The sequence below is a fragment of the Amborella trichopoda genome, chromosome 9, assembly GCF_054954075.1.
Source record: "Amborella trichopoda isolate Santa Cruz 75 chromosome 9, AtrichopodaSantaCruz75HAP2 v2.0, whole genome shotgun sequence".
Lineage (NCBI taxonomy): Eukaryota > Viridiplantae > Streptophyta > Magnoliopsida > Amborellales > Amborellaceae > Amborella > Amborella trichopoda.
Genome location: NC_142344.1, coordinates 42,617,262 through 42,639,325, shown reverse-complemented (window position 1 = coordinate 42,639,325; position 22,064 = coordinate 42,617,262). Strand labels below are relative to the sequence as shown.

Genomic DNA, 22,064 nt, shown 5'->3' with positions numbered 1-22,064 from the left:
AATAATAATTTAACAAACAGAGCATTTTATATAAAATATGTTCAAAATATGCAAGTAGAAAGGCCAAATAAAATCTCAATATCCTCCTTCTTTATATACACTTCATTTAAATATATTCTATGCAATCACACTTTTGATCTCAAATTTTTTGTAAGTACATGGACATAAAGTTACTTCATCTAAATATTTTTTTGGCAATGAGACTCTTCATCTCAATTTAGAGAAAAAAGAATAAGTAAATAAACTATTTATTTATACTTTCTTGGCAATGAGACTCTTCATGTCAATTTAGAGAAAAAGAAAAGAGTAAATAAACTATTTATTTGGCCAGCCGTCCATCCACTGAGTATAAAATAAACATGACTAGAAAGTATCATCCCCATTTAGTTCCTACATATAAAATAAACATGACTAGAAAGTATCATCCCCATTGAGTTCCTACATTCAATTTGAGTTCGTACATGCAATTAGTATAGGAACGTCTCCTTCCTCTCTCATCTTCACCCGTAGCTTGAACATGCGAATAGTACACATCGATAGGAAACCGCAGCTTGAACATGCGAATAATACACATCTATAGGAAACCGTAGCTTGAACATGCGAATGGTACACATCTATAGGAAACCGCAGCTTGAACATGCGAATAGTACACATCTATAGGAAAGCTTCTTCCTCTCCCATTTTCACCTGCATCTTCTTTTCTCCCATCTTCATTGCATCTTCTTTTCTCCCATCTTCATCCGCATCTTTGAGGCTTCTTCCTCTCCCATCTTCACCTGCATGTCTGAGGCTTTTTCCTCTCCCATCTTCAAGATGCGAATAGTACACATCTATAGGAAAGGTTTCTTCCTCTCCCATTTTCACCTGCATCTTCTTCCTCTCCACCTGCATCTCCAAGGCTTCTTCCTCTCCCATCTGCACCTGTATCTTTTTCTTCTCCCATCTTTACCTGCATCTCCAACATACAAATAATAGGAAAGGGTTCTTCCTCTCACAACTTCACCTGCATCTTCTTCCTCTCACATTTTCACCTGTATCTCCAACATGCAAATAATAGGAAACGCTTCTTCCTCTCCCATCTTCACCTGCATCTTCTTCTTCTTTCATCTTCTACTGCATCTTCAACATACAAATAATCTTGAACTGCATTTCCAACATGTAAGTAATACAGACTCACCCACATCTCCAACATACAAATAGTACAGAGCTCCTACATGAAATTAGTATTCCTATCTTCACCTGCATCTCCAACATGCAAGTAATACAGACTCGTGCAAATAGTACAGACTCATCTGTATTTCCAACATGCAAATAATATTTGCGTTTCCAATATGCAAATAGTACAGAGATCGTATTCACAAGGTACCAAACGAAGTCCCTAGACATGCTTCTTAACGTTTTAACAGTAGTATAATAAAATCAATTCCATAGATAGTGCATAAGTCACAATCACCTACTTAAAGCCGAACAGTAAGGGCCACAGATCATAGTCACAAAACCAGTAAGGCTGACTCCCGAAGTAGCAGTCTCATTGCTCAGGCTAAGCCAATCCTATTGCATGAAACCTCTACCCTCATTCTGGAGGGAGGATAATGACAAGTGGGTACCCCACTTTATAATATCCTCATACACATACACACACACACACACACACACACACATCCCCAACGCACTTTGGGGTTTTCGTTAGGCAATGGCCATGCAAGACACGACCCTCTCCCTATGCCCTTTTGAGGAGAGAGCGTTATACTACCGTTGGGTGACCCAATGCGTAGTGCCTTTATAGATCTGGGGGGCGAGACCCTCCCAACTAATCACATCCTAACTCATGTCCTATCATGAGGAGTTACGGAAGATCTTTACTGCCAGCACCATCATTGACACAGTAGGTGCCCATCTCTGTATCACATAAGCAGTATGGTACCATCATTCACACTGTAAGTACCCATTCCATTGTAGCATAACATCACATAAACAGTATGGTACCATCATTCACACAGTAGGTACCCATTCACATGTAGCATAACATCACATAAACAGTATGGTACCATCATTCATACAGTAGGTACTTATTCATATTTAGCATAACATCACATAAACAGTATGGTACCATCATTCACATAGTAGGTACCCATACACATGTAGCATAACATCACATAAACAGTATGGTACCCATTCACATGTAGCATAACATCACATAAACAGTATGGTACCATCATTCACACAGTAGGTACCCATTCACATGTAGCATAATCCGTGGTAATATAGCATTAGCAATGGGAATATCACGATAACAATGGCAATATCACACTTAAGCACATAGCACAATTTTTGCATTCATAAACCATGACATGCGCTCACAGTTTGGGTCGTAACTCTTGGACCAATTAGAGTTTGAAAACGGTTCCAGAACCATTTTTGTGCTAAACGCACCAATCTTTCAAAGGAAGATAGTTTGAATATAGTTGAATCTTATTTGACCCCCCAAAGGTTCATCAGAAGCCGCTGTACTCTGCTGTGTGCATGGAACAACGACATACCCTACTTTACAATGCTATAACTTTAGAACCGTGAGGAATTTAAGACATTTCCAAAAAAACCAAAATGCATTCCAAGACACATATCTTTCGAACAAGGTCAATTTTAAAGAATTTGGACTCCATTTGGTTGTTCAAAAGTCCGTTCCAAATAAGGTGATAGTTATGGTTTTTATCTAACTGCCAACAGTGACATCTTCACAAAATGATGCATATCTTCCAATCTATGAGGAATTAGATAATTTGTGCATGCAACGTTTAGTCCTTCCAAGGCTCTTTCAAATGACTATGTTTTGGCAGGAATTGGACTTCATTGGTTTGGTGGAAACTAGTGATTACAGTAGGGTTAGTGCAAAATCTAAGAAAACAGTCAAACAGTGACCTACCCACACAATTCGAAATATATCTCCCTTTTTGTAAAGAATTTCAATAAGGGCCAAACATGAACATTTTACTAGACTCACATAGCTTTTCAATAGTTATGATTTGAGGAAAATTGGACCTCGTTTGGCTATTCAAAACCCTTTTACAAAAACGGGTAAGTTTCTGGAATTTCACAGTGGTACTAAGCATGCCTCAAGAACATGCTCCATAACTTCAATCTCTTGCCCAAGAACATGGTAATCACAGTTTCCTCACAATATAACCACATAAACATACATTTCTCACACAATCATGATTCATGCCCTCAGTCATAACATTCACATTCATCATACCATAAAATCCCAACACATATACTTCCATTTCTTAGTTCACATACATAAGTTTCCATGCATCCTTATGACTATAGTGCAATGGTGAAGGATCCACTTACCTACACAATAATGGCGCCTTCTCACAACTCTGCTTGCATAGCTCCACCCCCACTCCAACAATGGCAACTTTCTCCCAACTTGCCCTAGAGAGAGAGAGAGAGAGATGAAGGGGAAAATGAGTGGCGTGAGAGAGGGAGCAAGCTTAAGTATTCTTGGAGGTGGGGTGGCTTGTCCAAGTGGTGCAAAAAGGCTTGCACATCTGAACACGTGGCTTCAAGTAAACATGCACTCTCTAAGTGGCGCTTACAACTCATGCATGCTAGGAACATAGGTGGCAGTGACCAGCCGACGATAGCCCATTCTTCGCACGACGTTACCACTTGCGCGTGCCGTGTGCCCTTCATTTCACAGTGCGCTTCTTCCTTTCGCCGCGCCATGCGTCCTTTGCTTCGCAAAGCGCTTCCCTTCTCTTTTTCTCATTTATCGTCGTGCGCCTCTACTACGTCTATCACTGTGCAACTTCACCCAGTGCTTACCGTCGTGCAACCACTCCTGTTGCGCTCCTCCCTTTGCCGCGCGCTTACCCTCCTCGCGCACACCATCGCCGCGCAACTCATGCTGCGGTGCGCGCCATCACCGCATGACTCTTCTCTCTTTCAATCCTGAGCAATAATTAGACATATTGTCTCAGTTACAGTCACACATATCACACTCACAATATGATCTGGTTGGCTAGATACACCACCAGATATACAGTAGAAAGTAACAGTAAGGAAAGAGTATAGTAACGGTAGAAAGTGGGCAGAGTAATAGTAGAGAGAGAGTAGAGTAACAATAGAGAGAATAGATTGCAGAGGAATGCAAGGGCTATAGAGCAGAAGAGGTTGCAGAGAAATGGAGACTGAGGGGGAAAACTCGCGGTGTCTTGAAATGAGCCTCTTCTTCCCTTATAGAGCTAACGGATGTGATCCGCTACAGGGTCTGAGGATGTCGGTGAAAAGATCGAAAGGTGTGAATAGAAAAAAGGTGACAAGATCGAAAGGTAGATGACTATTTTGTCGGTAAGAACTATTTCGTCGGCAGGAACTATTTCGTCGACAGAAACGATTTTGTTGATAGGAACCTTTTGGCAGGACTCATGTGCTTGTGAAGTGCAGTCTTCTCATCCTGGATGGTAGTATGATTATTCATCCCCTTTGGGATTGTCCATACTCTATGTCTTCATTTTCCTATGCGTAGTCTTCTTCATTCTATGTGGATGTAGACATTGCTTCTTCTTCTTCATCGAACATTTGCAACAATTTTCGTTTGAGTTCTTCTTTCGTAACTGTAGGATTTTGTTGCCTCATTTTGTTGATATAGGTGATCATATTAACTTCTTCTTTTGGAGGTGCAAGTGGTATGTTTTTCAATTTTATATTTTCGGGATTAATGGTCTTATTTTCATATACATCCCACCATTTTACATATATTTGTCTTCCGAGCTCTGGGATGTATTCCCAAGTATTAGTATAGTCTTCTGTTATTTGATAGAACCATTTCATAATCCATGGTACTTGATATAGAGCCATGAAATACATATGAAGGTCTATTCTAGTATCATTATTATTATATTTTATGAATTTCCTTTGAGAAGCTGGGATGTTAAGTGGTAATATTTCGGTCCCTGAACCCCATAATCGGAACCAATTTGTAAACCAGTTTGGGAATTCTCCTACTATTGGTATCTTTATTTGTATGAACCAAGTATGGGAGTTATTATTATTTTGAAATGCAAATACTTTATGTCAGGCTGTAATATATTCAAAGCACTGAAAATATTTATTAGTAAATCCTTCTGATTGCATTTTTCTTGGTTTTGAAAGTTCCATACTCCAGTCTTTATATGAGAGTATTCTTCGTATCTGGAATTTAGAGTAGGCTATCATATTTGTATTTTTCTTATAGAAGTGGACCAATGTAATTGATCCAGTTTCTAGGAGGATAGCTTCATAATATTCTCTAGTCTTATCTCCATCATTTGGATGTACATACTTATTCATGTAAATATTTGGTATTTCATATGGGTCATTATCTCTATGGATATTTTCTATTACCATAATGGGCATAAAAGAGGTTTTCAAAAACCTACGTTTTTTCTTCTATTGATGATGTTTTTGGTACTGGTTCAAGCAAGAATGTTATCTCTTGCGCTTGTTTTTTAATTATTTGATTGGGTGTTATTGGTGAGGTTGAGGCTATCAGAGCTCTACTTGGTACAGGGACTACTTCTATTTTTCCTTTCCCTTGTTGGTGGTGTTTTCTATCATCCTCTCCCCCTGCAAAAACTCAGGGGTTAAAAAGTCAGGAAGACAATTAGTATTTCCAGTGATGTGCTCAATGTCAAATTCAAATGAGGAGAGAATACCTTGCTATCGAGCAAAAATTTGTTTGGAGACTAGGTTTTTGACATTTTTTTTAAGAATATCTCGAGCAGCTTTACAATCAGTGCGGATATGAAATTTTTGATTGCGCAAGTCACTTTGGAATTTAGTGATGCAATGGACAATAGCAAGAAGTTCTTTTTTAACCGTTGAGTAATTTTGCTGTGTTGGATTCCAAACTTTAGAAGTGAATCGTACCAGTTGTTCAGTATTTTCAATTTTTTGTTTTAGGATTCCTCCTAATCCTACCTCCGAAGCATCACATTCAATTATTTTGAAAGCATCAGGGTTAGAAAGAGTAAGCCAAGGTAATTCTTAGGCTTTTATCTTTATTTTTCTTACTGCCATCGTATGAATATCAGTCCATTTAGGTGGGCTTTTTCAAAGTCTTGGAAATAATGGTTTAGCATCAATGGCTAAATCTTTATAAAAATCAGCAATATAATTTAAACAACCCAAAAACCTTTGAAGTTCAGTTTTATTTGTGATGATATCTGGAAATTTATTTGAAAATTCAATAGCCCTATCAATCAGGATTATGTTACCTTGAAAGATATTGTGTCCTAAAAATCTTATTTTTGTCTAGCAAAGACTAATCTTTTTTGCTGAAACTAGTCCTGGAGATTTTATTGCCTTAACAAAAATATGTAAGTGCTTAAATTGTTGTTCAATGCTTTCAGAGAATATTAAAACATCATCAATATAAATGATCATAAATTTTGTATAAGGGTTGAAGTTATCATTCATAATGTTTTGGACTTCTGCAAGAGCATTTTTAAGACCAAAAGGCATTACGTTACATTCATATTACCCAAAAGGGACATTAAAGGCAGTCTTATATTTATCCTTCTCAATAATTTGGATATGCCAATATCCAGATTTTAAATCAAATTTAGAGAAAATACAGGTATTTATAAGCCTATCTAGCAGATCTTTTTTTATTAGGGATAGGGTACCTAACCCATCTTAATGCTTTATTAAGCGGTTTATAGTTTATTACCAACCGGGGAGCTCCTCTTTCTATTTCAAAAGCTTTTTCCACGTAGAAAGCTAAGCAACTCCAAGGAGAGGAACTTTTTCTAATAAGTCTTTTCTGCAATAGATCAGCAATCTCTTTTTTGCAAATTTCTAAGAGTCGGGGGTTCATTTGTATTGGTCTAGCCTTAGTAGGGATTTTATTTTCATGAAAATCAGTTTCATAGGGTGGAATGACAATATGCTTCTTTCTGTCCCAAAAAGCATTTGGTAGTTCAGCACATATTTCTCTCTCAATATTATTTTTAATATTTTCTATCATCCTCTTATTCTCAGGAAGCAAGAGCTTAGCTTCTATCTGTTTATATTTAATTTCTTCTTTGAGGTAATATAAAAAATTTTCTTTATTAAAAATTGTTTCTTTGATATTGTTAATTTCTCTAGTCTTAGGTTTTTCAAGAAATTCAAATTTCACATTATGTCCATCTATATTGGCTTCAATTCTTGTACTATCAATTTTTATTGGGTATAGCATGTTTAAAAATGGTATTCCCAGGATTACAGATTGGCTTAATCCTTTTACCATAATAAAAGGGAACTCAAAGCAATTTTCATTATTACATACTGCAACATTTGAAAGTTTATAATTTATAATCATCTTGCTTCCATCTGCTGTATTTAAGACTTGAGTAGTCTTACTAAAATATTTAGTAGGAACTAGTTCTTCATTTATACAATTCCAGTCTGCTCCTGAGTCTATTAAAGCAAGGGTCTGGAAACTATATTATTTATGAACAATTATCTTTATCATGGTGAACCATTTTTGGGTAATTACTTTGTCAATAAGACTCACATAATTACAATCTTGTACCATATTAGAAGACTCTGGTTCATCTTTTATTACCTCAGGAAGAAATTCTTCTACTTCTGGGGGCAGAGGCTTTTTATAACTATTTATGATAGTATTAAATTCTATTTCATCGTCTAAATTGCCAGAGCTATCTTCAGGGTTACAGGCCAAATCTAGAATTTGTACCCTATTTTTTAGTTTTATTAGTTCATCGCGAACTTCATTGATTTCATGTCTTAATTCAGAGACTGTAGGTGCCTTATGATTATTATTATTTTTGTCTTCAACTCCCTAAGAATTTTTGTAAAACTATAAGCTTCTTGTGTACGAATTAAAGGAGGAGAAGGCTTTTTATTTATTTTGGCTATGTTTATATATTGGATAGGAGCTTCTCGCTTAGTCTCAGAATCAATTATTTTGTCTATTATATCTAGGATTAGATTTTCTTCTTTAGTAAGGGTATTGCAGAAACAATTAGTATTAGTATTATCTGAATCTGGCTACTTAAAATCAAATCTTCGTTTTCTATTTCTCCCATCAGCATTTCTATTTCAGAACTAGAAGAACTATCAGAAGACTACTTATTTGTTATATATTAAACAGTTGATCTCTAATATTATCAACTAATTGTAGGGCATCTATTTTTTTCTTTATTCTGCATTTATTCTTATAATGGCCTACTTTTCCGCAATATAACAAACAGGTATCCTTCTTCTTCCCCTGGTTCTTTAAAATTATTATTTTTTGGAAAAAAATTCTTAGAAAACTTGTCTTTGCCCGAAGATTTATTGGATCCTAGTTTATTGCTATATTTTCTACTTTTATATTTTCTTTTGTCATTGTCTTTGGAAGAAGGCATGGTGTTAAATCCAAACTGTTCACAAAAATCTCCTAATTCTTTTCTTCCAGTCATTCTTTGTTTTTCTAGCTGCCTTTTTAGTTTTAGATCTGTGCAGAGAGCAAGGCCTTCTGCACAAATTTCAGTCGAGAGTTCACTTAGTGTATATAAAGAATAGGGTATTAATCCTCCATGCTAATTTTTCAATCGAGTTTTGACCTTTTTTGCAAAAAGATGGGTTAACCCAACTATAAATTTTTCCTTTCAATGATCCGATTTACTGTCTTCTCTAGAAAGGAGTCTAGAGAAGAATACATCTTTATACCACTTATAGTGGGATAGTGTTAGGCATCTAAGATTAGAAAGTAGGTCTTCTGATCTAGCATCAAGTAACGCAGTACTCCCTACAAAGTGGAGAGTAATAGTATATATTAGAGTATTTACTGCATCACTTTCATTATTTACTATATCCTGGCCAAATTCATTTTTAACCGCCCACTGTTTTGTGGCAGTTAGTATTTCATTTTTTGTATTTTCTTCCACATGAAAATCCCACCATCCCCTTAGCCACCCTGTAAATCCACAGATAATGGCTTGGCTATTTCTTGATCATGATTTCCACTTATTTTACACGCAGTTGCGTATATAGTCATATGCTTCATTAGATCAAGTATTTGGTTTTCTGACATTCCATCAATATTCTAATTAACAATGGATCTCCCTGAGTAGGATACCGAGCTGGTAATCAAATCTTCTTCGAACTGGAGAGCTATAAGAGTAGGCCTAGAATAATACATTCTGGTTAGAGAAGTTGGTCTTACTTTCTTCCATAGTCTATTCTATTTACTTCAAGGCTTTCTTCTTTAAAAGCCTGTTCTATTTTTTGAATTTCATTATTAGATAAAGATTCCTCTTGAAGCGCCATGCCTCCTTGATCAGTAGCTACTCCTTTCCCTTTTAAGCTCAGTTTTGCCGGTTTCTTTACTAATTCATCAATCAATTCTTTATTATCGTCTTTCTTGTTTATTCCTTGAAGGCTAAACTGCCCTTTATTGAGCACTAGAGGAGGTTTGAGGTTTTGAGGTTTAGGCATAATATTTTCTATTCTCGTTGTTTGCTTTCCAATAGTCTGAAGGCAAATATTGGTATAATTATTTTGTTCAATAATATGAGGTATGGCATCTATTTTATGAGTATGATGTTCTGTCTCTTTTGGAATAACTTTATAGGGAGAAGCTTTAGTTTTTGGTTTATCTTCTAGTGCTCCTTTAAGTTGAAGGCTCTTTTCAGGAGGGTGAATACTATGTGCTTCTTCTCTTTTTGTTGTATGGAAGGTTTGATATTGGTTTTCTAGAGTATTAAGGCTAAAATTTGGAATTGGTATCTCCTTTTCTTTTAGGGTATATCTTAACCAATTAAAGAACTTTAAATTCTGTTTAGCTTTCTTTATGGATTTATTGAATTTTTTATGGAATGCATCCAACAATTCTTGGGTGAATTCAGCGAGATAACAATCTTGTATCTCTTTATTTTCTTCAGACAAGAAGTCGTTCTTGATTCCTTCTTTATCTATTTTGAATTTTTCTTCTTTCTAAAGAGCAAGGATATTAAAGTCTAAATCAAATGGTGTGTGTTCTTTATCTGGAGAGCTAGGTTCATATATCTTATACATTGGTTGCTGTATATGGCTGTTTGTTCTAGTTAGCCCATCTATTATAGGTCTTGTAGAATTTTTTCTTTGTTCAGTTTGAGGTATAGACGAAATAGAGTGTCTTGATGGCATTTGTAAAGAACCTTCTGAAAGGTTTATTCGAGTTCGTGTATTTGAGTTAAACTGTATTTCTATATCCCCATCAGGATATCGAAGGTTCTCATTCAACCTGAGTTTTATTTCGTATTCTTTTAAGAATGTCATGGTAGCTATAATCTTCTTTTATTGGAAGTTTTTCCTGATGGGGCCTTAGACATGTTGATATACTGAACTAAGGCTTCTCTTTTAGCCTCTGGATCTGATATTTTGTCAATAATGTCTATAATCATATCTTCCTCTTTCGTAAGGGTGTTGAGACTTAACCCATTCATATCCATTATTGCCTTAGAAAAATTAAATTGGCAATTTTCTTCATCATCGGAGACTGAATCGGAACGGCTGATAATGATATCTTCATCATTAATTTCTCCAATTAACATTTCATTTTCTGAATCAGAAGAATCTGAAGTTTCATCTTTTATTTGTAGTATTTCAAATAATTGGGATTTAATATTATCAACTATTTTTAGAGAGTTAATCTTTCTTTTAACTCTACATTTATTTTTGTAATGACTTACTTTGCCACAATTATAACAAACGAGAATACTTCTTTTTCCCCTATCTTTAAAGGATGGTTTGTTTTGTAAGAATTTTCTAGAAATTTTTTCCCTTTTCTTTGAAGATTGTTTAAATTTTCTCTTTCTGAATTTTTCATGTTTTTCTTTATGTAAGGGTTTTGAAGGGGGTAGGGTATTATAACCAAACTGTTCACAAAAATCTCCCAACTCCTTTCTCCCCGTTATTCTTTGTTTTTCTAATTGTCTTCGAAGTTTTAGGTTTGTACGTAAAGCTAGACCTTCAACTCATATTTCGATTGACAATTCTCCTAGTGTAGAATAAGGAATAATTCCACCATGCTTATTTTTAAGCATTGTTTTTGCCGTTTATGCAAAAAGGCGTAGTAGACCAGCTATAAATTTTTCTTTCCGATGGTCTGATTTACTATCCACTCTTGATAGTAATCTTGAGAAAAATACATATTTATACCATTTATAATGGTGGGACAATTAGAAGAATTGATATTGTGTTTTACTACAATTCTTCTAATGTATACATAGAATAAGGAATAATTCCACCAAGTTTATTTACAGTGGTATAACTGTACTTATTAGTAGTAAGCTGAACTATTAAGTAAGTAGTCTAAAAAATCTGCAAGGTTATTTCAAAGTCGCTGTGAGCCAAAGATCACTAAGGCCAGGAAGAGCCAGGAAAGTGTAGGGACTGTTTCCAGTTGATTAGAACTAAATGGCAAATTTCATCAGATCATTATCTAATAAACAACTACTACTAGTAATACACTTCGTGTTAATAATAGAGACGAAGTAATAATAGATAATATAGAAAAACAAATCCAAAATTGGAATCTACCATAGGTACCCACAACAGATGTTTATAGTAAGGGAACTTTTGATTTCAAAAGTAGTTTTTCAATCAAAAGAAATGAAAAAAGTATCTCTATTATGGAAACTCAAGATAAATTCCAATTACTTTCTCAAAGAATGATCGATGATCATAAGAAGAAAGATTACAAATATTTGCATATTGGATTGGTAGAAATAGCTGTCAAACCATTGACAAGAACGAGATTAAATAATTTTGTTCTACTCAGTTTAAGAGACAGTCGACACAAAAGATTTACTGATTCTTTATTAGGAATAGTTGAATCTAGTCTCTGTAAAGGCCCAATATATTTTGTTTTCCAAATTTCTCTGTGGCCTTAACAGATCCAAATCTGTTAAAAGTCCCAACTCTAAACCTTAAAACTCAAGGTTTTAGAGTGGACCCAGGTTCTTAAAACTTAGCATTTGTTTATAGAATCTGTTACAAGGTAATGAATACTTTATGTCTAAATGCCAGGCAGATGGGCTTAAAAGGACAAACTGTATTTTTCCTGACAAAAATGGAAAAATCAAATTTAGTTATACCTAAGTCATTAGCATGGTCTCAAGTAAAATTATCAGAGCGTTGGTCTTTACGATCTGAATCCCAGACTAAAAATCCTGAAAATAAGACCCTGAACAAATCATGGAATACTTTTTACGGGGAGATAGTAATCCGTTTTCCATCTTCTAGAAGAGCCACACTAAGACTTGATAATTCAAGTATCAGGGATCCTCCTAGGAGTTCAACATCTTTAGTTCCACAATCTTAATATGAAAGAATACCCACTCGTAGAAGAACTGTTATTGAAAGACTTAATAGAACTTCAAACCAAGTTCAACAACCAGCCTATAGAGTAGACACTCCAAGATTTTCTGACTTATAAGAGCCAACACCCTCAGATCTTGATTTTGATATATGTGTTATTCAAAAAGAAGAATTCAAGATTGACAAAGAATGAATCAAAAAAGACTTCTAGTCTGCAGAAAATAGACAAATAAGAGAATGGTTCTTCAAAGAGTTTAAAGAGCCCGTTCAGGATGCCTTCCATTTAAAATTTAATAGGTTCATGATAAAGCACAAAGCAACTGCTAAATTTTTTAAATGGTTAAAATACATAGTAAAAGATTATGGAATAAAAATTCGAAAATTGAGGTAAATATGGTTGAAAAATCTTCTCAAACCTTTCAAACCACAAAAGGAGAGACATTTGAATCTATTCATCCCCCTGAAACTAGTCTACAACTTAAAGGAGAAAAGCTCGAGGAGAAAATTGAAGTCAAAGCCTCATCTTTTAAAATAGGACCTAAAGAAAGTGACCATAATATGGCCAAGCTTGAAGGGATATCACACATTATTGAACAAAATACTTATACAAATATTTTTCTCCAAACAATAGGGAATCAAACTACAAGAATAGAAAATGCAGTTAATAAGTTAAATCCAACTGCAGAAACCAAAGAGATTGGTAAGCAAAAAGAAGTTGTTCTATTCAAACCTCCTCCAACTATTGAAATAGAAAAGTTTAGCTTACAAGGAAAAAAGAAAAAAGAGGAAAATAGTGAATTATTAGATGAATTGGTTAGAAGATTGAAGAAATTGAATATCAATGAAAAAGAAAAAGGTTAGTCTTCCAAAACCAAGGAAGGAGATGTTCAAGTCCTACAAAAAGAACCAGATAAATAAATCTCTGAAATGGTGATTAATGATAGGGGAAAACGAAGAATTCCCGTTTGTTATAATTGTGGCAAAGTAGGCCATTACAAAAATAAATGTAGAGTTAAAAGACAGATTAACTATCTAGAAATAGATGATAATATTAAAGCCCAATTATTTGAAATACTCCAAATAAAAGATGAAACTTCTGATTCTTTTGATTCAGAAAATGAAATGTTAATTGGAGAAATTAATGATGAAGATATCATTATCAGCAACTCTGATTAAAACTCCGTTGACGAAGATAATCCAAATAAAGAGAAGCCTTACTTCAATACATCAACATGTCTAAGGCCCCATCAAGAAAATCTCTTGTTCCAACAAAAGAAGATTATAGTTTCCATGATATTATTAAAAGAGTAAGAAATAAAACTCAGGTTGAAAGAGAACCTTCGATATCTGAATTTAAACATGAAATCAATGAGGTAAGAAACAAGTTGATAACTCTAAAAACAAGGGTTCAATTCTTAGAGTTAACTCAGAAACCTCTCAAAGAAGAAACTGAAGAACAAAACATAGAAGTTGAATTTGATAATCTGGTAACTGAATATGATACCCCGTTACCACCCGAGGTTGAAGATACGCTTCCTAAAGAAAAAGCTGAAACCTCCAAAGCTAATATGAATGTGATAGTAAAGGTCCAGGATTGCAAATACATAAACCTAGTAGACAAAATAATAACCCAAAAATGGTTTACTAATATCAAAATTGTAGTTCAAAAGGAATGCAGTTTTCAAATTACTGCTCTGATAGATTCAGGAGCTGATTTAAATTGCATTAATGAAGGGTTAGTTCCAACAAAATACTTCAGCAAGACTACCCAAGTTCGTAACACTGCCGACGGCAGCAAGATGCTTATTAATTATAAATTATTAGATGCTGCATTATGCAATAATGGTGCTTGTTTCAAATTCCCCTTCATAATGGTAAAAGGTTTAAGTCAACCTGTTATTCTAGAGACTCCCTTCTTAAACAAGTTCCATCCAATTATTCATTACTTTGTAACAGATTCTATAAACAAATGCCAAGTTTTGAGAACCTAGGTCCATTTTGAAACCTTGAGTTTTAAGGTTTAGAGTTAGGACTTTTAACAGATTTGGATCTGGTAATGCCACAGAGAAATTTGGAAAACAATTAAAGTATATTGGGCCATTACAGTGACTAGATTCAACTATTCCTAATAAAGAATCAGTAAATCTTTCGTGTCGATTGTCTCTTAAACAGAGTAGAACAAAATTATTTAAGATCATTCTTGTCAATGGTTTGACAGCTATGTGTACCAATCCAATATGCAAATATTTGTAATCTTTCTTCTTATGATCATCGATCATTCTTTGAGAAAGTAATTGGAATTTTTCTTGAGCTTCCATAACAGAGATACTGTTTTCAATTGTTTTGATTGAAAAACTACTTTTGAAATCAAAAGTTCCCCTTACTATAAACATCTGTTGTGGATACCTTTGGTATAATCCAATTTTGGATTTGTTTTTCTATATTATCTAGTATTACTTCCTTTCTATTATTAACACGAAGTGTATTACTAGTAGTAGCTGCTCTATTAGATAATGATCTGATGAAATTTGCCATTTAGTTCGAGTCAATTGGAAACAGTCCCTACACTTTCTTGGCTCTTCCTAGCCTTAGTGATCTTTGGGTCACAACAACTTTGAACTAACCTTGCAGATTTTTCAAACTTCTTACTTAATAGTTCAGCATACTACTAATAGGTACAGTTATACCATTGTAAATAAACTTGGTGGAATTATTCCTTATTCTCTGTATACACTAGGAGAATTGTAGTAAAACACAATATCAATTTTTCTAACTGTCCCACCATTATAAATAGTATAAAGATGTATTTTTCTCAAGATTACTATCAAGAGAGGAAAGTAAATCAGACCATTGGAAAAAAAATTTATAGCTTCCTTATTCTCTATATACATTAGGAGAATTGTCAGCCGAAATATGTGCTGAAGGTCTATCTTTATGTACAGACCTAAAACGTCGAAGACAATTAGAAAACAGAGAATAACGGGGAGAAAGGAGTTAGGAGATTTTTGTGAACAGTTTGGTTATAATACCCTACCCCCTTCAAAACCCTTTCATAAAGAAAAGCATGAAAAATTCAGAAAAATTTAAACAGTCTTCAAAGAAACGGGAAAAAATTTCTAGAAAATTCTTACAAAACAAACCATCCTTTAAAGATAGGGTAAAAAGAAGTATTCTCGTTTGTTATAATTGTGGCAAAGTAAGCCAGTACAAACATAAATGTAGATTTAAAAGAAAGATTAACTCTCTAAAAATAGTTGATAATATTAAATCCCAATTATTTGAAATACTACAAATAAAAGATGAAACTTCAGATTCAGAAAATGAAATGTTAATTGGAGAAGTTATTGAGGAAGATATCATTATCAGCAGTTCTGATTCAGTCTCCGATGATGAAGATAATCCAAATGAAGAAAATTGCCAATTTAATTTTTATAAGGCAATAATGGATATGAATGGGTTAAGTCTCAACACCCTTACGAAAGAGGAAGATATGATTATAGACCTTATTGACAAAATATCAGATCCAGAGGCTAAAAGAGAAACTTTAGTTCAATACATCAACATGTCTAAGGCCCCATCAGGAAAAACAAAATCTTCTCTTGTGCCAACAAAAGAAGATTATAGTTTCCATGACATTCTTAAAAGAGTACGAAATAAAACTCAGGTTGAAAGAGAACCTTCGATATCTGAATTAAAACATGAAATCAATGAGGTAAAAATCGAGTTGATAGCTCTAAAAACGAGGGTTCAAATTTTAGAGTTAACCCAAAAACCTCTCAAAGAAGAAACTGAAGAACAAAACATAGAAATTGAATTTGATAATCTGGTAACTGAATATGATATCCCGTTACCACCCGAGGTTGAAGATACCCTTCTTAAAGAAAAAACTGAAACCTCCAAAGCTAATATGAATGTGATAGAAAAGGTCAAGGATTGTAAATACATAAACCATGTAGACAAAATAATAACCCAAAAATAGTTTACTAATATCAAAATTGTAGTTCAAAAGGAATAAAGTTTTCAAACTACTGTCCTGATAGATTCAGGAGATGACTTAAATTGCATTAATGAAGGGTTAGTTCCAACAAAATACTTCAGCAAGACTACCCAAGTTCTTAACACTACCGACGGCAACAAGATGCTTATTAATTATAAATTATCAAATGCTACAGTATGTAATAATGGTGCGTGTTTCAAATTCCCCTTCATAATGGTAAAAGGTTTAAGTCAACCTGTTATTCTAGGGACTCCCTTCTTAAACATGCTCTATCCAATTAAAATTGATGATACAGGGATAGAGGCTAGTATTGAAGGACATAAGGTTAAATTCACCTTTATTGATAAACCTAGAATTCATGAAATTAATAGTATTAAGTCCATCTGCCTAGTATTTGGGCATAAAGTATTCATTACTTTGTAACAGATTCTATAAACAAATGGCAAGTTTTGAGAACTTGGGTCCATTTCAAAACCATGAGTTTTGAGGTTTAGAGTTAGGACTTTTAACAGATTTGGATCTGTTAAGGCCACAGAGAAATTAGGAAAACAATTAAAGTATATTGGGCCATTACAGTAACTAGATTCAACTATTCCTAATAAAGAATCAGTAAATCTTTTGTGTCGATTGTCTCTTAAACTGAGTATAACATAATTATTTAATCCCGTTCTTGTCAATGGTTTGACAGCTATTTGTACCAATCTAATATGCAAATATTTGTAATCTTTCTTCTTATGATCATCGATCATTCTTTGAGAAAGTAATTGGAATTTATCTTGAGTTTCTATAACAGAGATACTTTTTTCAATTGTTTTGATTGAAAAACTACTTTTGAAATCAAAAGTTCCATTACTATAAACATCTATTGTGGGTACCTTTAGTATATTCCAATTTTGGATTTGTTTTTCTATATTATCTATTATTACTTCCTCTCTATTATTAACACAAAGTGTATTACTAGTGGTAGTTGCTCTATTAGATAATAATCTGATGAAATTTGCCATTAAGTTCGAGTCAACTGGAAACAGTCCCTACATTTTCGTGGCTCTTCTTGGCCTTAGTGATCTTTGGGTTGCAACGACTTTGAACTAACCTTGCAGATTTTTCATACTTCTTACTTAATGGTTCAGCTTACTGCTAATAAGTACAGTTATACCACTGTAAATAAACTTGGCTCTGATACCATAAACAACAGAACAAAATAAACAACAGAACACAACAACATACAACAGAACAATATCAAAGTAACAATAATCAGGATAGAACTTACATATCACAGATACAAAAGCTGGTAAACAGCCTTAACTGCTCGGGAATATACTTTGGCACCTCGTCCCAAAAGCAATCAAACATGAAATTTCACACTTTTACAGACTCACAGAAGAGAAGCTGGATGGTATGATACACCACCAGATATACAGAGAGAGAGAGAGAGAGAGAGAGAGAGAGAGAGAGAGCACTCAACACTAACTTGAGCTCTTTCCTGCGTCAAACTCCAAATATCCAAATGAAGGAAGCCTTCCTCTTTTTATAGTTGGCAAAGTGAAGCGGATTTGAAATTTATTTGAAATCTGTTCCGACAGCCTTTTCAAAGATGTTTATCTGCTACAGTGAAAAGCAGATTCTATCGGTGGTGGCCACAGTGAAAAGCAGATTCTGTTGGTGGTGGCTACAGTGAAAAGCAGATTTTGTCGTTTTTTGGGACACGTGTCCTGGATAGGGGTGGAGTCGTTTTAGTACCTTTTGTGAATTTTCTTTATTTTGAAGGAAATTCAATACCTGCACAATCATCACCGTTCATTGGACTGTAGTCTTCTTGTTCGTCACTCTGAGTAGAGGTGGACAGTTTTTCCACATTATCTTCTATTGCACTCCAGAGCTTCCTTTTAAGCTCTTCTTTCGATAGTTTGGGGTTTTGTTGCTGTAATATTGCAACATATTTTGATATTTCCATTTTTTGCTTTTGAGGTGAAACTGAAGGCATCCCGAATAGGTTCTTTAAACTCTTTGAAGAACTATTTTCTTATTTGTCTATTTTCTTCAGAGAAGAAGCCTTTTTGGTTCCATTTTTTGTCAATCTTGAATTCTTCTTTCTGAATAACACATATATAAAAATCAATATATGAGGGTGTTGGCTCTTCTAGTTCAGACGATCCTGGAGTGTCTACTCTATAGACTGGTTGTTGAACTTGGTTTGGAGTTCTATGAAGTCTTTCAATAACAGTTCTTCTATGAGTGGGTATTCTTTCATATTCAGATTGTGGAACTGAAAATGTTGAACTCCTAGGAGGATCCCTGATACTTGAATTATCAAGTCTTAGTATGGTCTTTCTGGAAGATGGATAACGGATTTCTATCTCTTCGTCAGAGTATTCTATGATTTGTTCAGGGTCTTTATTTTCAGGATTTTTAATCTGGGATTCAGATTGTAAAGACCAACGCTCTGGTAATTTTACTTGAGACCATGCTACTGCCTTAGGTATAACCAAACTGTATTTTTCCAGACAAATACAGTTTTATAAGTAACAAATCTTATCCCTAGAAGAAGATTTTATGAGGTAAAATCTAATTTGTTTGAGTGCTTGCATAAACTATACAAAATGCAGCATTATTGTAATTGCATTACTTAAAAGATAGTGAGTTTAATTGCATAGTTTTTGGATTAAAAAATTATTGAATTTGAGTAAGGTTAGTGAAACTTTACAAGTAGTCCTAGTGATTGTAATTGCACGATATTTACAGATAACAGTAGCTCCATTATGGATTTTTTTAAAACCACTGAAGTACCATGATATAACAGAGTTCAATTGGAAAACAAGGAGACCTCCTTTAATTTCATAATTATGAAGTGGTTTTTTTTTTTGGGTAGATAAAATTATGGAGTGCTTGGTAACAGTGTTCCCTTGAGATACCTATTGAAAGAAAAATTGCAAATTTTCCAATTTAAATCTCAACAAAATCAAATTTAAAAGCTGTAGATTTGTGTTTCAGAATCCGAGACCTCTCAGACAGTCAGACTTGGAAAAAGCACAATCCATATCAAAAACATCAAAGTAGCAAGAAATGAATACGAGTTCAATCCACAATCGACTGCATGGTCGAGGTCGAGACAACCGGATGACTACCAGGTGGCTATCTCAGAGCTTTCTAAGCTTTTGTCTCGTATTGCCGTCAACTTTCAATCTGAAGACCAGGAATTTTAAGATGTGTTTTCTACAAATATAGAAGGTACTAGTTTTACTTTTGGGGAAATAAGTTTTAACATGTTTATATTGTACTCTTCAGGACCTGTAGTCTTGGTTCTGTAGCAGTTGACTGCTTAAACCATCCCCAATTGCAGGCATTCTACAGTAGGGAAATTCACAACGGGAGGAGAGGAAATGATCTTTTCCCTATGTCGTTGCCATTGCTTTTAATGCGTAAATGATTCAATGTTTGCATCATGTCTTTCCCCCCTTTTAGGTCTCAGTAAATTAACTTGTTCTGCACCACTTCTTATTCAATTTATTAAAGTATGCAATTAATCATTAAGAGGAATAAGTTGTAATAATACTTGTTTAGGACTGCATTTCATCGAAAAACATTAAGAAAGAAAAAAAGGAAAAACTCAAGGTTCTCATGTACATATCATCTGTTTGAGTCAGCTTTGCTGCAGAATTGTCTATGGGAAGTAGTTTTGTAGACTCTCCTAGGGTTTTGTTGCTTGCACACATACCCGTATGCATGTATGGTTTTGGGAGATTTTATGAGAAATTGGCAGCATTACTATGAGTTTCGTAAGATGAGTTTTGGTTTTCATCATCTCAATGAAATCTACTTAAAATTAGAAAAAAAAAAATTAAGAGTTCTGGTTTTGCATGCACGCTACACGAGCTTTGATAGGATTTAATGCACTAGTGGTTCTTCAGTGTGCCCAACTGCAAGGGAAAGGTACTATTGTATGCACGACTTTGCCAGACTTTGTGCAGAGCCGAGGATCCATTAGGGGTGGCAGCGGGTATGGGATGGGTCTGGCTCCGGTCCGGGTCCAGACCCGGACCCGAAATACCACTTATGGACTTGTACCTGGATCTGTACCTGATGGGTCCAAAGAATCCAGACCCATACCTGTATACGTACCCGGGATATGGATTACGACCTGGGACCTAGACCTATACCCAGGACAAAAATGAGTAGATCCTGACCTGGACTTGGACTTGGATTTGGACCCAAAATGCCACTTATGGACCCATACTTGATGGGTCCAAAGAATCCATACCTATACCCATACCCGTACACATACTCGGGATATGGATTACAACCTAGGACCCAGACCGGTGCCCAGGACAAATATGATGGATCTTTTTAATGCATAATTCTGTAAAAATATCCCAAATTTCTTTTTCATGCATATTTATGTAAAAACCCACCAAATTTCCTTAATGCAGCTTCTTCCATAGAGTTTTCCTAAGAAATCGTGCTAAAATATCAAAAAGAAAGCAGAAAAATCAAATAAAGATTTCCCATTTTTTATGGTCTTCCATCAAGCATCAAGATATAAAAAAAATAAATAATAAGCATGAAAATGAAATGGAACTTTGCCATTTTTGTTGAATTTCATCGAGCATCGAGATGTAAAAAAAAAAAAGCATGAAAATCAAATAAAAATTTGCCATTTTTGTTCATCTTTCATCGAGCATCGATATGCAAAAAAAGAAAGCACAGAATTAAATGTAAACTTGTCATTCTTGCTTATCTTCCACCAGGAATAAAGATGCGAAAAATGAATGTGTGAAAATCAAATAAAAAGTTGTCATTTTTGTTGATCTTACACTGAAGATCAAGATGAAAAAAAAGATTGCACAAAAATCAAATGAAAACTTGTCATTTTTTCTTATCAAAGATCTAGCTTGGAAAAAAAATAGGATTTGGTGGGCCGTAGGGGAAGAGAGAGTTGGGCGCTTGCAGGGGAAGAGAGGGAGAAGAATTGGGGTTTTGTAGGGGAAGATAGAGAGAGAATGCAAATGCGATCGAAGCTTCAAAGATCCAACTGACGTAGACAGACGTAGAGCGCGGGCGGCTAGGGTTTTTGTAATCGAAGCTTCAAATAGAGAGATAGAGGGAGGTTAAAGCTTCAATGCTTCAGTTGAGCAGGAGCTTTGCGTTTGGGAATGGATTTAGGGATTTAGGGATTTAGGGTTTGGCCATAAAAAAAAACAAAGCTTAAAACACGATGGTTTAAGTTTGTTTAATTAATGTTAAATTATAATTAGGTAGGTTATATTTTAGTTAGATAATTACGTTTTAAAATATATAATATGATTTTAATTGAATAATGAATTATTAATCTTTATATATACTTTAAATTCTAAATATATATACTTAATAACTTATTAACTAATGGGTCCAGGTCGGGTACGGGGCAGGTCCACCAATACCCGTAACCGAAAATTTTTGGATATGCATTGTTGAACCGAACCTTACCCCCGAGTAGTAATTTGGACCCATACCCATCGGGTCCTGGGTTGGGTACGGGTCCATTGCCCTAGGAGCAATACACCTTAAGAGCCGTTTGAGTACTTGAAAATATAGTCTGTTAAATAAATTATTTGTGTAACATAGTACTAATGTACTATGTTATCTGGCAATGAAATATTGTTGTTTGGGTAATATTTGGATGCAACTTAAAAATGTATTGCTACTGTTTGACTATGTCCGGAAGAAATTTGAAAAATAAATTAATGTCAGCTTG

General features: G+C 34.6%; 1 long non-coding RNA gene across 6 annotated transcripts in view; it reads left to right on the top strand.

Moving 5' to 3' along the window:
* The window catches only part of LOC110007685 (uncharacterized), a 41,235-nt gene extending 21,277 nt beyond the window's left edge, over positions 1–19,958 (top strand). For 3 of the 6 annotated variants that reach the window (XR_016040568.1, XR_016040569.1, XR_016040566.1), the window contains 2 exons: positions 19,325–19,461; positions 19,619–19,958. This is a non-coding gene — a long non-coding RNA (uncharacterized LOC110007685). Of the gene's footprint in view, positions 1–19,324; positions 19,562–19,618 lie in introns of all 6 variants that reach the window. The other 3 variants (XR_016040567.1, XR_016040564.1, XR_016040565.1) reach the window with 1 other exon arrangement.
* Positions 19,959–22,064: the final 2,106 nt, after the last annotated feature.